Source organism: Seriola lalandi, unplaced genomic scaffold (assembly GCF_002814215.2).
Source record: "Seriola lalandi dorsalis isolate HSWRI2012SDOR001 ecotype SW California unplaced genomic scaffold, Sedor1 jcf7180002054735, whole genome shotgun sequence".
NCBI classification, from domain to species: domain Eukaryota; kingdom Metazoa; phylum Chordata; class Actinopteri; order Carangiformes; family Carangidae; genus Seriola; species Seriola lalandi.
Genome location: NW_019525288.1, coordinates 806,847 through 824,349, shown reverse-complemented (window position 1 = coordinate 824,349; position 17,503 = coordinate 806,847). Strand labels below are relative to the sequence as shown.

Genomic DNA, 17,503 nt, shown 5'->3' with positions numbered 1-17,503 from the left:
GTACGGTCAGACAGGAGACGCACACTTTACAATGACAGGATGGGTGGGGAGTAGGGAGGGGAAGCAAGGCAGGGAGGAAGGGGTGTGCTGGGGGGGGGGCATGGCTTTGTTTCTGCAGAGGACACACAAAGAAGAGAAATGGGATGGTTAATTTAGCTCAGCAGAGAAAGAGAGAAAAAAAAGACAGAAATGAGCTAATGAGCATGTTGTTGTTCTCATCTTGTTGTCGCTCTATATGGTCGTTCTGCTATGTGACCCGCTGCAGCTCGCGTCTGTGAGGAATCATGAAGAGGACGACAATGATGCTAATTCTGTCTGATAGAGCTATAGACTATACACCTGCACTCAACCCGTACAGAAAGTTGTTAACCAGGAATATATTGCAGGGCAGTATAACTGAGTGAACCCTGACAATCTCAGGATACCAGAATTGTTGTGTACGATATAGATTATGCTCTGTGTTTGTTTACTGGAGGATTCAGGGTTGTGTGGTGAGCAGTGAGACACACTGAATAATGCTGCAGAGGAAAAAGGCTGAATGATGCACAGAGGCAGGGAGAGATGAGGTGAGGTGTTCATACAGCTCCAACCAGCCATCTGCTCTCTGTGTCCTTCATCTGACATACTTCTCACCCATATTGGCCCATACAGGCGCATACACAGAGACACACACTCGACCTGTACATAACACACGCACACACACACACACGCACACATACATACACACAGTTTCCTCCAATCTTATCCTGTATTCATGAGGGCTGTCCTGCCAGCTCTGTACCCTGAGGCCCCTGGCCCTGTGGCCTGCAGCTATCATTAGAGAGAGCCTGTACTCTCATTATTGATCCCCTGCCTGATAATGCTATGCATGCTCTCTCCCCAGGGGGCACCACTGGGACCGGTGGCCCCCACCAGCCCTGCACCGCTACTGTAAGGGTGTTCCATCAACGACACACATGCACACATATGTACTCGTCTTTCCGACCAGCCACCACGGAGGCATGTGATACGCATACCTAAACAACACATATGTGTGACTGTGACATGAAGGATATTCTGTAGGTACAATGTCACACTGTGGAAAGACAAAGTGATAAACGAGGATTAAATGTTTTTTATTAGATCAATCAATCTTTGTACAGTATCTATCTATCTATCTATCTATCTATCTAGCTATCTTTATCTGTATCTTTTCTGTTTATGTCTGTCTCTGTCACTCTCTTTCTGTTTCTTTCCCTCTCCCTCCGTGCCTTCCCTAATTTTTTTTTCTGTGAATCTCTGACGGAGATGCATGGTGTTTCTAATTTGGCATGCAGACATTAATTCCAGCACAGCTGCTGCCTCCTCCTCCTCCACCCTCCATCCTCTCCCCACCTCCGCCACCCCTAGCCACCCCCTCAACCCCACGTCTCCTCCCTCCCCTCCCTCTCTCCCTGAAGGCTTCTCTCTAATGTGCAGCTTCAGAGAGGCGCGGCAAATTAACACCATTTGTTCTGCAGAGCATGCCTTCTTCTCAACACTACAAGCATATCTTATGAGGTTTGTCTAAATGTGAGAGGGAGCAGAGAAGAGAAATCCACAGAAATGTTACGATGTTGTGTTTTTTGGGGGGGGGGTTTTACCCCCTGTTCAAATCCACAGCAGATAGAAGCCCAAAACACATCTGAGTGATTTTTTTTTTTTTCAGTTTTTACACAAGAGATTGCAAACCTTGTTACTTTCTTATCTCTGCAAAGTTGTGCCTTCAGCAACAGACAGCATTTTGTCTCCACTCACCAGCACTGACAGAGATCAAAATGTGTAAATTGTCTCTGTTACAACAGCCAACATCTGTGCAACTGCACAGATCTCTGTGGCTTTAGACAAAATGCGGTGGTAGTGCGATTTTTCTATTAGCACACATCAATGATCTCTTGAAACAAATGTTTTATTCAAACTTAAATCCCCATTAGAAACAAATATCAGTTTTGTCAGAGGAATAGCACTCGAAACGGTGGACCATATGTGTGAGAAGAGCGAAGGGAGAAAACAGAGCAGAGGAGGAGGAGGAGGATGAGGAGAGGTAGGAAGGTGTGGAGAGGCAGGAGCATCTGTATACTCCCAGACAGGTTGTTTTGGTATTCTAAGTCCAGGCTGACAGGAATATTGAATATGGCAGACCTGCCTTTGCATACTGTACACAAAGAAACAGCCACATGCACGCGTACACACCAACCAACACATACACACAGCCCTCCAGACTGCCACCTGCCCCCGCTGCATAGACCCAGCAGGGCTCTCTCTCTGTGGGCACAGCTCCTTTTGAACCATGGACTAATTCCCTCTTGCACTTCTTGTCCTCCCTCCGCTGTACCTCCCTCCCTCTCACTCCTTATTTTTCTTCTTTTATTTACTTTTATTATCTCTCTGCGCCCTTCCCTCCCTCCCTCTCTCTCTCTCTCTCTTACCCCGCATCTCCACTCTTCTTGCCTCCCTCCCTCCTCCCCCCTCCCTTTCCTCCTTGCCTCCAAGATAACAGCATTATTAACTGGCCTAGTTGACCTACACTCCTGATAAACTCATCCCGCTGTGGATCCCTGCTTTTCTTTCCCTGCTGCTGTGTGGGGATTACTATCTCCTGGACCAGAGGAGACCATAAACATCGAGTGATCGGAATAAAGTCTACCTGGAGAGAGATGGTAGATCCAGATACGCACGCTTGCAGAGACGGAGAGAAAATGAAAGTAAGAAATCAGGGAAAGAGAAGGACGTGCATGGTAGTATTCAGCCAAATGATAAAAATTAAATGTTGAGAGGAGCTAATAATTGAAGAATTATATTAGCTTTTAATTAGCAGATGATGTAAAAGCAATTTGATTATCTGGAGTGGAAATAGTCCCGGATGTGGGCCAGAGAGTAGTCAGCTGCGCCTCAGCTGGGAGAGAGCTAAATAATCTCTTTACCACAGGTGCATGCTGGGAGACTGCATAGAGATCAGTCCCTGAAACTGAACAATTGCTTGGCATCAGAAGAGTGTCTTTTTAAAGACAAACCTCCACTTGGTGGCTCTTTCACAACTGTCACTGCACAGGGAAATAAAACAGGAAAGTCTAAGGGTTAAAGGTGAGCAAATAAGTCAGCAAGAAGAGGAGATGAGACGAGTGAGAGAGAGACAGACAGACACAAGCAAAGAGAAAAGATAGAGGGACGAATGGACAGACGGGCATGCAGAGCATCTATGTGAAGGCAGAGAAGAAGAAGAAACAGAAGGAGGAGAAGGAGAGGGGAATAGAGAGTAAGAGTGGAGGGATGAAGTGTTGCTGCACTTGGAAAGCTGCCGCCACATCTGCTCATCCATGATGTCTGCGCGGCAGCCGTCAGCTGTCATTTTGGACCGCAGTCAAGTGGAGCAGAGGTACCGCCTGGCTCTCTGCCTCCTTGTCTCCTTTTGTACCCAGAAAGCTGGTTTGTCTTTGCACTGCTTTGAAAATGATCTCTTTATCCTTCCTTCAGCCCTTCTCTCACCTTCTACTCTTGACCCTGACTTCCTTAAATAGAGATTTTTTTTTTTTTTTTTTGGGGGGTGGGGTGGTGACCACTCTATTTCAAGTGAATGAAGGTTAGAAGAACAATATGTTTCCAGGTTCCTCGTGTCATTATTTGGCCATTGAGACAAATCATTAATGGTAGTTGGGCGTCTGCTTATAAGTAATGGCCTCCAAACCTCTGTCCAAACAACAACCAAACAGCCGATCCATCATGGAAAACATGTCACTAACAGCCCAACAGGATGCATTACTGTAGAGCATTTAGCCCAATTATCACCACCAAACAAAGAATTTAAGTGTCCCAATGCATTAGGCAGGGTTGTAAATAATGGCATTGTATTTAAGCACTACCATTAGGCTTCACAGACAAACATCAGTTATTCAACACTCCATTCACTCCCCACCCATCTGCCTAATAAAAGTGAGGCAGAGAGAGAAAGAAAGAGTAGAAGGGAAAGGGTAAAAAAAAAAAAGGTAGGAAGGAAGGGCACAAGAGAGTTGGACCCATCAAAATACCCACAGAGAAGGAAGGCAGATTTGTTGCATCAATGAAAAGATCCACTATAATTGAAAAAGGATGTGGTGAGTGACTGAGAGAAACCGGAAGGTAAGAAGATGCTCTTGTATGTTGAACCGTTGTTGTGCATTAGACAGCCAGGCAGCAGGGTGATGAAATAAATAAATAAATAAATAAGTGGTCTCTGGTCTGTGCGGCGCGGTGCTGTGCTGTGCTGCGGTGCCTGGTTGCCCATGAATATTCCATGAGGCAGAGAGTGGGGAAGTGTGCTGCCTGGAACATCTGGTCCGGTCCACAGGGACCCTCGTGGTGAGAAAGCTGCAACTTCAGGAGGAAAGGAGAGAAGGAGAAAAAAATGCCAATAAAAAGAAGGGAGAAAAAAAAAGCAGCAATCAGCAAGCCTGCGCATCATATGGTTGATTTGTTTTGCTAATTTGATTTTAAGATCAGCGGCCCCAGCTAGTACAAAACAAACTGTTTTTTTGTTTTTTTGCCTGCTGAATGCATTCATTCAGCAGGCAAAATAAACCCTACACCACATCATCAGGGTCATCTTTTTTTCAGATCCAGCTTCGTGTGTGATCAAATATGTATTTCACACTGCATTTGTATATGAGGCACTTGTTTGCATACTGATCAATTACTATTCAAGTTGCCAGGGCTCCGTATGGTTAGATATCCGTTGTGAATGAGTTGCTCAGTTTTGTGTTGCTTTTATTCAGAAACTACTCTGAATGATCTTTTGTATTTGTGATTAAGTTGATACACTCTGCGTTGTCCTCCTGTTATATTAGGTGGACCGGTTGAGGTATTGATGAACTTGACTATATTGGAGAATATTGAGAGTGTTCTGCCAAACATTCGAATACATTCAATGACAACGTAATTTTCATCTAATGCCAGCATCTTAAAATCACAGAAAAAAAAAGACTCTTAACAAATAAATGCCAAAAAACTCCCCACAACGATAAATATTGAGTAGGAATTTGTGACATTTGCTAATTCTAGCATTATTTGATCTACTTGTTTTCTATCTCCCAGTTTGATATTGACGATGATTAAAGAAATGATGTTCTCTCTCTGCCAATAAGCTAATTAAATCATAATCCAGTACCCAATCGATATCTGCTCTGAGAAACGATAAGGTTTTTCTTGTGCAATAAAGGTGGATGAAGCTATAATACAGCCATTTATATTTCTTTACATTTTCTTATGATTTCTAATATAGAAGTAGCTTATACTCATTATATTAAACCTCTGTACCATTATACTGTTTGTTCTTGCTGTTTGTTTTACTATTACAGAAATGTCAGTGTTTGTACAAGTACAAGGGCCCAGAATTGCAGCTTTCTTCTCCTGGGCAGTGAAGGATCCAACAGATGGATCCTTCGTGGCCCAACTCATCCACGATTTATAGCGCATAGGTAATGACAGCACACAGCACCGACAGAGAGCCCACGAATTAGACTTCTCAATGTAAATGCTGTGTTCCTGCTCACTTCAACAGCTGACGGCACAACTGTTGAAACCAACTTAAAACAAGTTTTTGTGAAAAGAAGTCATGTGTCGTCAAGGTCGCAGGGCGACAGGAGTTAAGGGTGGGCACAGCTGGTGACGTAAGGTGAAAATCCTCCGTGGTCTCATGTCGGTTCAGTCTTCGCAGTACATGATGGCTACAAAGGGCCACACCTTCGTAGGCTGCGTCCACTGAAGGTTGCGGACCTTGAATTAGGACACAGTTGAGGTAAGATATTTTATAGCTGATGGACAGTTTCTGATTGGCAGTGTGCATTTCTCCATGGATCGAGCCTTTTGATACTTTCACAGTATTTATAGCACCTAGACCTCAAGACAGAGTATGTAGAGTAGCAGAGCTTTTTCAATTCAATTCAGTTTTATTTGTATAGTGCCAAATCATAACCAACGTTATCTCAAGGCACTTTACAGAGTAAGGTCAAGACCTTTCAATATCATAGAGAGAAACCCAACAGTTCCCACAATGAGCAAGCACTTGGTGACAGTGGGGAGGAAAAACTCCCTTAGAAACCTCCCTAACTTAACCAAGAGATTGGGTGTGTTTTTGGATACTGTCTGCACTGCAGAAATGACAGGACATTGGAGGTTAGAGATTGGCAATGACATGCCCCCTTTCTGTTTTTTAAAAAGCTTTTTTTTTTTTTCACTTGGGTGGTTTTGGAAGACACTGACAAACAACCTGTTTTGTCTCATAGGTACTCTTTGAAAATTCATCGGAATGCGAATGATCGAAATTGGTCACATGCACACAAACACACAATGACACTGACAAGAATTTGTGGACTGCACACAGCCAAACACAGTTGTTCTCACTGTATTCACGTACTGTGGTAAAAGTTGTTTTGCTGCAGTAATTCCAGTTTTGATTAAAAGAGAACACAGTGAATGGTGAATAACTCTTAAATTTCTGAACAGAAGAGAATGCTCAGAATGGTATAATGAAGTCCCTACACTGAAACACCTCAAGGTTCTCTGCTTTAGAAAGCATCTGACATTCCCATTTAAGAACAAAAATACCAGCCCTTTTTGTAATACAGTAGTTGCAAGGTTAGTTATAAAACCTTGCACAGAATGCCTTTGCTGAAAGCAACTGTCTAAAAAGCAATGGATAGCATGCTGAAATTAATTAATTTATCTGACTCAATTTGATTCCTCCTGTGACTTTCAATGAAAATCAAAAACATGTTTGTTTGTTTTCAGGTCTTGTAAATCTGCAATTATTCATGTATATGTTTTCATGTTTTTTAATCACTCTTTTGTTACTTTAGTTTATCATACAGAAACCTGACAACATGATATAAAGGAGAGAGCAGAAGAACTCCACCTTCTCGTACACATTTAACTTGCTGTGGGTGGTGTCATTTAGAGTTACGGCATATTTGCTGTTTCCAGCATCTTGATCATATTTCCTCATTTTCTACCGCATGCTGGATGACGGTAGACAGTGGTTAGTGCTGTTACCTCACAGCAAGAAGGTTCTGGGTTCCAACCTCGGGCCTGTGGCCTTTCTGTGTGGAGTTTGCATGTTCTCCCTGTGCCTGCATGGGCTCTCCCCGGGTGCTCCGGCTTCCTCCCACAGACCAAAAACATGCACAATAGCTTAACTGGTGAGTCTGAAGTTCCCATAGGTGTGAATGTGAGCGTGACTGGTTGTTCGTCTCTGTATGTCGGCCCTGTGATGGACTGGTGCCCTGTCCAGGGTGTAACCCGCCCTTGCCCAATGTCAGCCCAATGTCCAGCCCCCCCCCCCACGAACCTATAGATGATGGATGGATGGATGCTGGATATTTATTAGGTTTGTCACCTGCCGTCTTTATTATTTTTAAAATAGTGACGTTTTTACTTTCAGGTGGCAATAAATAAATAAATTGAAACATAAACTTCAAAATTTCCAATTAAAAACATGATACATGATGATGAAGTTTTTAGTGCAAAAACAATGAGCAGCAATTAATTTTATCTAGAGGTAAGGCCTCATATAGCCAGTTTTTTAAAGTAAAAAAAAAAGAACACCAGCCTTGAAATCACTATCAAAATATAATTTCCCGCTTCTGAGAGACTATATGACATAAGGTCAACTTGATGTAACATGAGCATGTATCTTCCTTAGTTCTTATCGTGTACCAGTAGGGCATGGCCACAGCTGGTGCCTGGAGCTGGGAGGACTGGTGAATGAGGGTCAGGGTACCCTGTCCTGGATACTAGATCATGGAGATCCCCTCATTAGGCAGAGCCAACCCTGTGATGATTGGCCTTCACCACCAGGCACCTGAGCACTACTCAGCGGCCGGGCTCGCTCCTAACGACAGTGCTGCTGGCTTCCATGCTCTCTCTCAGAAGGCTTCATTATCATGGTAGTGGTACAGTATTTGCATGCTTGTTTGCTGGCTCTTGCTTTGAAACCAAATAAAAGAAATATATAGTACAAAACAATGCTTCCAAATAACTTAACCAATAACAATATGTCATTGCATCTTTCGTTGAGGTTTTGTGGCAGAGCATGGGGTCACCTTTTCTATTGGCTCACTACTACATTGGTGGTCTTAGATTTAAGCTTTTTTTGTAATTTATTGCAATATTTGCTAAATGTATGAATATTTGAAATAAATGTTTGCATTATATGTGTCTTGTAGAGAAGCATATGACATACTATACAGTTTTTATCACTCTTAGAAAGTGTATAGAGGGTACACTACAATACTACTTTGCAGTGCACAGGGCTGGTGGGTGTGGAAGAATCCTCTGGTCCAATATGCACTGATGGATTGTCTGTTTGACCATAATATCTGTGGTGAGAGACCACATGAGCACACCTCATCCATCAAACACAGGCACACCATGCCACACACACACACACACACTGAAATTCACCTTACCATCACTCCAACCCACATATTCCCTTTCCCACCAGAGACCTTCACATCCAGGAAAAAAAACACATACATCTGTCCTTAACCCCTCCTCCACAACAGAGAGGACCTCTCCATCTTCACCTCTACCCCTTTTACACCCACACACAGCAGGGTGGAGAAAAAGGCTCTGCTCCCCAACCCCCATGGATTTGCTAGCACTTCAGAAAACATCTAAGAAGTGTAGTAACCTTGAGCTATTCACATCTAGCTGTACTAATTATTACAAGCTGTGATGGTGAGGAAAACTGAATTTGAACAGAATGGCCACTTTGATAAGGTAGGAAAATTTGTTAGAAATTCTCCACTGCTTTTATTGTGGATGTTAATCTTTATAGATGCTAGAGTCATTCAAACATACTTGTAGTTGTTGATCAAATCATTTTTGCTCACAGTCAAGCAGATGCATAAGAGTTAGCAGTATTTATTCTGACAAGCATTGAGAGATCGCCACACCAAGCTCTCAGGAACAGTATTCGACCTTGTAGTAATTTTGGCATTGCTGCATTTACAGTACATTCAGAAAGTGTGCAGATCCCTTCAGTTTATTTTTCACATTTTGTCATAACCTGAAATAAAAATTTTTCCTCATCAATCTATACTCAAATATATGTATAATTAAAAAGGAAAAACTGAAATATCACATTGACATAAGTATTCACATACTTTGCTATGACACTTGAAATTTAGCTCAGGTGCCTCCTATTTCTCTTGATGATCTTTGAGATGTTTCCACCTTGATTGGAGCACACCTGTGGTGAATTCAATTTAATTGGACATGATTTGGAAAGGCACACACGTGATGTCTCCTCAGTGAAAGTTTGCTACAAAGCTACTGAAGGACTCAGAGGAACAATGATCTCTGGTCTGATGAAACCAAGATTGAATTGTTTGGCCTCAATTGTAAGTGTCATGTTCGAATGAAACCAGGCACCATTCAACTCCTGCCCAATACCATCCCAATGGTTAAGCATGGTGGTGGCAGCATAATGCAGTGGGGGTGTTTTTCAGCAGCTGGGAAAGGGAAACTGGTTAAGGTTGAAGGAAAGCTGAACAGAGCAAAGTACAGAGAGCACAGGACCTAAGACTGGGCCAAATGTTCACCTTCCAATTGGACAATAACCCTAAGCACACAGCCAAGACAACACAGAAGTGGCTTATGGACAATTCTGTGAATGTCCTTGAGTGGCCCATTCAGAGCCCTGACTTGACTGAACCCAGTCAAGACCTAAAAATATCTGTGCACTGACGATCCCCATCCAATCTGACAGAGCTTGAGAGGATCTGCAGAGAAGAATGGCAGAAAATCCTCAAATTATTGTGTGCAAAGCTTGTTGTGTTATATCCAGAAGACTCGAGGTTGTAATCGCTGCCAAAGGTGTTTCAACTAAGTAGTGAGTAAATGCCCTCAATGTGCTTTGTGTTAACCCTAACCCTTTTTAATACATTTTCAAAAATTGTGTTTTCACTTTGACTTATCGGGTATTGATTGTAGATTGATTTTATTTTAGCATAAGGCTGCAACATAACACAATGTTAAAAACTTGAAGAGGTTTGAATACTTTTTGAATGCACTGTGGCTGCCTATCCCATGTGTTACAGTCTTGGCCTTGTACTGTTTGCCAGAATAGTGTTAGTTAAAGAAATTTTACAGTGTCGGTTGCTTTCTTGCTCCAGTATTGTACAGTACAGGATCATTAAGTCTTATTACTAAGGGGCAGCTGAAAAAATGACTAGAATTACTAACGCCTACTTCCAGCTTCTGTCCTTATTCTGTAGGTATTGAAGGTATGTTTGTCTTGCGAGATTACATCTCTACTCTTTTCTCAGTTCACAGTGTTGGACAATTCATCACAACTTCAAATGTAGGCGTGTTAGTCTTAGCGTATCAACTAAAACAGTAGCTTCCTTCTAAACAAGTAGTCCAGACTCTGTCCACACAATAGTAGTTCAGTTAAAAATCATACATGCATACCAGTCAAAGTGCAAGTTTGGGATGCCATTGCAAAACAAATTTCACAAACAGAAATAGTAAAAAAAAAAAAAAAGAAATTTTACATGCAATTTTTTTTTCTGAGATGTCTTATCATTGTCAACAATTGACAAAAATATTGACCACCTTTTTGTGCAATGCATTGTGGGACTTAGAGTTGATCAATTAAAAAAAAAATTGTTTATTAGATTGTTCATTACTTTTTTTATTATTATTTGTAGGCTACATGAAAGGGAGGGTTATTGTACATGCTCTCCTACAGCAAAACCGTCATGCTCACGGCATCTGCACATTGGTGTGTAGTGTAATGTAGGAGAGGTAGTACAAAATTTAGTCTGTGCAAACTCATATTTTGTATGACTTATTGCAGGCACAATAAGACATGTATTATACATACAGTGTAATGTGTGTACAGTGCAGTGCTCTCCTTCATGTCTCCCTATACTCCCTCTATCCAATCAGCAATTTAGATAGGATGTTTTCACAGCAGACGCAAGGAGTAAATTAAAAGCAGTAGCTGACAGAGAACCATATGGTACCACTCTCTGCAAGAGAAAAAACACAGCAAAGATTAATTGATAATAGCTGGCACTTCCACCACCTCCAACAGGGATATTAGTGTGTGTGTGTTTGCGTGTGTGAAGGCGCCTGTGTATATGCATGCAGTACATGTGTGTATGCAGGCAGATTTCAAACAGCATGCTTATATTGAAAGGCCCAGGAGGGGGACCTGTCAGACAAGATGGTTTGTATTGTCTGTAGCACCAACATGCCTACATTTTTAAACTTGCCATCTTGCATGAGATGCTGAAGACTTAAACAAGCAACACATTACTCATGTATGAGAGCTTTCAGGACACAGTTGGATTCTATTGTTAAATGTGGGTTTCTTTGACTGTGTCTGTCCATGTTTGTGTCTGTGTGTAGCCTGCAATCCATTCATTGTACAACCTAGTGCTTTATCTCACAGTTGCTGCTGCAGGAGGGAAAAAACGACATTAACACAACTACAGAGCGTGATTAAAGAGATTCAGCTGGCAGTGTTGTGCAAACAATTCACCACATTCTAAATATTGTTATGAGTAAATCAGGATCTCTATCATATCTGCATGTCCCTCTGTATAGTCCAATGGTTAGTGACCCCTCCAGCTCAGGGCTGGCTGGAATTAAATCCAAATGTCAGAATGGTGAAGCACCCTGCAGGGGTGGAAAGGGCTGGAGGGGTTGGGGGTTCTCTTTGATTGGATGGACTGATTCACAGAAAAGGAGAAAGAGAAAAAGAAAAAGAGTAAGAGAGAAAGAGAGAGCGAGAAAGACCACTCAGGGGAAATCAGCTCTCTCCACTCATAAACAAATTCATCATCAGCTCTGATAAACCACACGCTGCATAACGATGAGCTTAAGTGCACAGAGCAAGAGGAAGGGAGGGTGAGAGAGAGAAAAAGACGAGATGGATAGCAGGAAAACAGGAAGCATATATATATATATATATATATGTATACACACGCGCACACACACACGTGTTTGTGTCTGTCTGTATGTATATATATTTCTTTATCATGCTATATTGGTCTAATAACAGAAGAGGGGATGTGTAGGGGCACAGCAGGCAATTCAAATATATATCATAAGTGATGGTGGTAAGTGATGGCTGTCTGGGTGTGGTGCAGCAGAGGGGAGGACATGGACCCATGAGATGGAGGAGCAGAGGGGGTGCCAGGGACTGGACTGACAGCCCATAATTACGGCTCATTTTCAGTCATTAAGCCATGGAGTGTGAGCAGCTCGCGCACTAAGGGAAGGGCCCTGATTAATAATGAACCCCCCACACACACACACACACACACACACACACACACACACACACACACACACTGACACACACACACATCTACTAACACACTGCAAGCTGAGTATGCTCATGTATGGGTAACACACACATGTATATACGCATTTGCTCATAATGACTTGCATGAAGAATCTGTCTGTTACTCTCGTTCCCTCAATTATGTAATTATGTAGTATTGTGTATGGATAAAAATACATGTTCTCTCAATACAGAAATCGGTTCAAAATTTTCCAGGAAAAAAACAGCACAACTTCTTGTTTTCCACTTTGTTGAAAGCTGAGGGAGCTGTCCAGGAAATTGGTGGTGCTGAATTTAAACTGAGCAGGCAGCAGTGCCTCCCTCCCTTACTCCCTCACCCCCTCCCCACTTGCCTTCTCTCCTCTTCCCCCACCTCCTGTCTTACCCCCAGTCTCTCTTCCTCCTCCTCCACTCTGTTCTGGCTGGCTGTCAGAGGGCCCGCAGTCTCCTTTGAACTCCTACACCGGCACCCTGCAACGATCAAACTTCGAGCTGCCCCCACCATGAAATATTTACCACACAGAAGGGACATATTCAGTCAGTGTCGGTCGAGAGGCTGGTACAGAGGTGCAACATGAAAGATAGAGAGAATATGAAAGGAGGAGAGGAGCATTTTGAAGCTGGAGCTTGGTCCTTTCTCCCACGGAACTGCAAAGGAACATGACTACTCAGTTAGCATTTTATTGAATGATGTAATATTTTGGCAGAGGATAAATAATGTATCTTTTTTCCCAAAGAGGAGGAGGAGGAAGTCACACTGATGAAACATGAAAACATTTCACTGTCATCCAAACAGTATTCATAATCTTTCACTTTGCTACCTTGCAAATCTGAAATATGTCCTCAGTCCAACAATAGTCAGACTGCTGATGTTGCTGTGAGCTTCTTTTGTTGGCGAATCCAAGCATCAAATACAGATGTGAATCTTGGATATGAATCTGGAGACTTCAACCCTGGATCCGTCAAAGCTATGATTCAAAAATAGAGATATGAACACGGCTAACAAATCCATACTCCGCTATTCTCAGTTGAGCCTTTTTGAACAACAGAAGATGTTGCAGAATAACACTGAGTTCAGCAGTGTGAAAACCCATCTCTGCCATCTCATCACTGTTATTTGCAGGTGTCACCGTCTCCCTAGTGCTACCACTGTCACTGACAAACATACGGAAGACAGACACACACACACACACACACACACACACACACACACACACACACACACACACATACATACACATACACACTAACACCAGCAGCACCAGCAGAGGAAGGGCCGGGACAGAGCTGGCTGGTCCCAGCTGGTCCCTGCTAACACATTCCACTGCACCCTAATGACAGCGGGCCCCCCAGCCTCTGTGACCCTGGCCCTAACACCCCTTCATGGGCCCCCAGGGATCCCGCAGGGCCAAGAGGGGTGAGGAGGAGGAAGCATCGGGGAGGAGGAGGGGGGAGGAGTGACACAGATGAGGGAGGACACTCCAGGTGGTGGGACAGCTCTGAGGGAATTGGAAGTCATGAATATATTAACTGACAGGAGGGGGAGTGATGAATTCAAATTAAATTATATGTGCTGAGCACCACACGAACACGAGCGAGCACGCCGGGGATATTTCAAGGGGGCCGAAATAATTACACCTTTCAGGAAATTTGATAAAAAGGAAATATGTGTAAGACAATCAGAGATGCAAAACACAGCTGCCAAGCTTGTGCTGCTCTCCTAGAAAGTTAGATACAATCAGAAAAAGAAGTTTTATGAGGTTTTGATTCTTTGTCATGTGCATTGTGTGTTCCTTTTTTTCCCTCCTCCTTTGAAAGTCTTTTGTCTTCTTGTGATGTTATCTCTGGACATATAACATTTCATCTAGATAATGACATAGAATTAAATCCTTTTAATTTTTCATGATATGTATTTTTTCTGTTCATTAAATGTGCAGCAGTTAGACATTAATTATTTACTTTGTAAACAACAATATGCTAATCATTGCAGATAAACTAGTGACCTATAGAAGTGTAGTCCCGGGGTGTTTTCTGATCCACATTAATTGGGCAGTGGTAGTAGGCCTCTCTCTTGGCCAAATCCCATACACATTGGTTATGTTCCAGCCCAAGGATTTGGACCTTGTGGCTGTGGTAACAGGGCTGACCTCAACAAGCCAGGAGGTGAGAGGGAGTCCAGCTGTCTCCCAGGGCTGGAACTGACTGAAGCAGCCATGCAACTCCTCACCCCCACCCCCATCTCCTCCCCTCCTATCCCATCACCCACTTTGTCCCTCAGTCTGTTTTGCACTTCGCCAGGGGCAACTGTCAGCCCGAAATCCCCTCTGCTGTGGTGTGGGGCCAGGTGACCAGAGGGCAAACAGCACTGGAGGATGATTGGTCAACAACAACAATCAGGACAAGTAGTCCCTGAAATTGTCCCTGACTGCAGAGGATAAGGGCACAGATTGGAAGGTTGGGGGGTGGGGGGGCACAAGAGGATAGGAGGACAGGAACAGAGGGTGTAAAGCAGGTTGGGACAGGTCAAGATGAGGAGAAGTCTTGGATTGAAGGAGTAGAGGGAGAGAAGGGCGCAGGGCAGTCCTCTATAATGCCTGAGGCAAAACAGAGATAGAGAGTGGAGAGGAGGGCTCCCCTGCCCATTGTTCAGCTGATCCTATAAACAATATCCCAATCCCTTTGATCTGCTGAGTATTAGCCTGTCCATACGGGCCTGCCTGCTTACCAGCAAGACAAACCAGCCAAAGTAAAGATTTATAAAACCCCTCTTCATTTCCTCATAACAGGGTCACCATTGATATTCAGCTTATGGACCTTTTGTCCCCTTCATGTCCTGACACCTCTGCATTCATTATTTACTTCTTTTGCTTTGATTTATTTTATTTCTTTGTAGAAAATTGATTGTGGGTTAGTCATCTAATCAGACAAGGCGCCAAATGAATCATGCCTAAATCTAGCTGGGAGTGGAATAAATGCAACATTTATAATTTTCCTCAGTGCAAAGTGTCATATGCGAAAACGCAAGTGCAATCTCCAAGTAATGGCAGGAAGTGTGTTGTGTGCATGTTAAGCCGCCGTGTTAATTATGGATTTTGAAGACCAATTAAAAACCACATTCACACTGGGCTTTGTTTCAAGGTTTCTATTATTTGGTGAGGCTCAAAGATGGGGAAAGATACGGCAAGAGGCAGACAAAGATAAACGCAGACTGAGATGATGCAGGGATAACCGGTTATCTCAGCTTTCACATGCCTTCAGCTTTGTCCTTCCCTTACCCTCCTTCCCACTCTCTCTATCTCTTTCTATCGCTTTTGGATCTCTCGCAAGTAATCTGTTTTTCCTCAAGCCCAGGTCCCCATGTCCTCTTTCAATATAACATGCTTAATTTGGTATGTTGTATCCAATATCCATATCACACCATCTCCTCACACGCCCTTTCTCTTCAGTGTATGTATAATGTAGCTTTCTTCTCTTTTCTCTCCTGTGTTCTTCCAGGCCTTCTTCATCTTCTCATTATCCTGCTGAGCACAGCCAGAGCCATGCCTCTAACCTGGAAGCATGTCAAGGATTTGGTCCGTCACAGTATGGCAGGTTTCTCATGCAAATTAATAAAAATGAAGATTGATCTCATGCAATTTCTATTCATCTTTATTATCTACAGTCATTGATACAGATGCAAAGTTAAGGCAAAAAAGCATATTGCTTGAGTAAATATATGTAGAACAGTATGGTGGCACCAGTAATGGCTTTGTGTGTGTGTGTGTGTGTTTGTGTGTGTGTGTGTGTGTGTGTGTGTGTGTGCGTGCGTGCGCGCATGCTTGTGTGTGTGTGTGTGTGTGTGTGTGTGTGTGTGTGTGTGCGTGCGCATGCTTGTGTGTGTGCACTGTGTTGCAGATTAGGAGGTGCGAGACAGCAGATGGGTATGTCTAAAAAAGCCCCAAGCTCCCAACACCAATCAACGATTGGTGTTGGGATTGATGTTGAGGTGGCAAATTATTTCATTAGTACAGATGAAAACTGATTACAAGATATCACAAATCATGATATAGTTTAAAAATTAAAGTGGGACTCATTTGACCTCTTATAACATTTTTGGGAGAATTGCAGTGTCCCTTGAAAAGTAAGATCAGGCAAAAGATTGGAGTCAGGTAAGAAATTCTGTGCAATGATTCTTCAAATGAAATGTTCGAGGAGAACATTTATAAATGCTTCAACAGGACAGCTGCTCATCCAACCTCATCTTTCCCTCATAAATAAGTATACGACCATATCTTGCTGTGTCAGTCCTGTGTCTGTGTGTGTGCATGTGTGACAGATGAACATGGACTAGTGTATGAGCAGAGTGGTTGATGACAATGACAGGACTTGATGAGCAGATATAGCCCGCTGCTGATGCCCTGACCATATGGACGGGTATTGTTGTGCCTCCCCCTCACCACCACAGATGGTGCCCGCAGCAACACAACACAACAAAACCTAAGCCATTGTTTTACCAGTAGCAATCATAATAAGGGGAAGGAGGGAGAAAGACAGGAAAAATAATTACTTCTGCAGCCAGGAAAAATCTGTCCTTCTTCGGAGCTGGTGTCCAGAAGGGCAGATTCCTGAGAGAAAGCAGCCAGAATGGTTGTTGGTAATTGACTGATATGGTAATGAGTGCCTAATTATACCCGGTACGCGGGCGCAGAGGGCCGCCTACACAGTGACTGCCCCATGACCCGCTTTCTGACAAACTGTCACTTCATCTTGCCACATCACTCAAGGGCTTATCAAATATGACCCCAAAATAGACAAGCGATAATATACACACATGCACATACACACATACACACACACAGGCACACACAAATATGTACAGAACACTTGCAGGCATGGTTACACACACAGACATATGCTTGTACACTCTAACACTTAAATGCATGTGTGTGCGAATATCATAACACACAGACAGCTTCATAAGCAGTCAGTCGGTACTGTGATAAACCTCAGAGTCAAGACAAAATGCAGCAGTGCTGTTATAGAAATCCTTGTTATTGTTCCTACTTGAGTGGGAGATCACTAATCTAAAATGTGCAAAACAATTTTCAGTTGTGTGACATCAAGCGATTTCTCCCTGATCAGGATTTTCAATTGCATTATAGCTTTAACACATTA

The 17,503-nt window shown here is 43.0% G+C and overlaps 1 long non-coding RNA gene across 1 annotated transcript in view; it reads left to right on the top strand.

The window, feature by feature from the left end:
* Nucleotides 1–15,979, top strand: part of LOC147818075 (uncharacterized) — a 17,473-nt gene extending 1,494 nt beyond the window's left edge. Inside the window, exon 2 of the long non-coding RNA XR_015438344.1 lies at nucleotides 15,845–15,979. This is a non-coding gene — a long non-coding RNA (uncharacterized LOC147818075). The remainder of the gene's footprint in view (nucleotides 1–15,844) is intronic.
* Nucleotides 15,980–17,503: the final 1,524 nt, after the last annotated feature.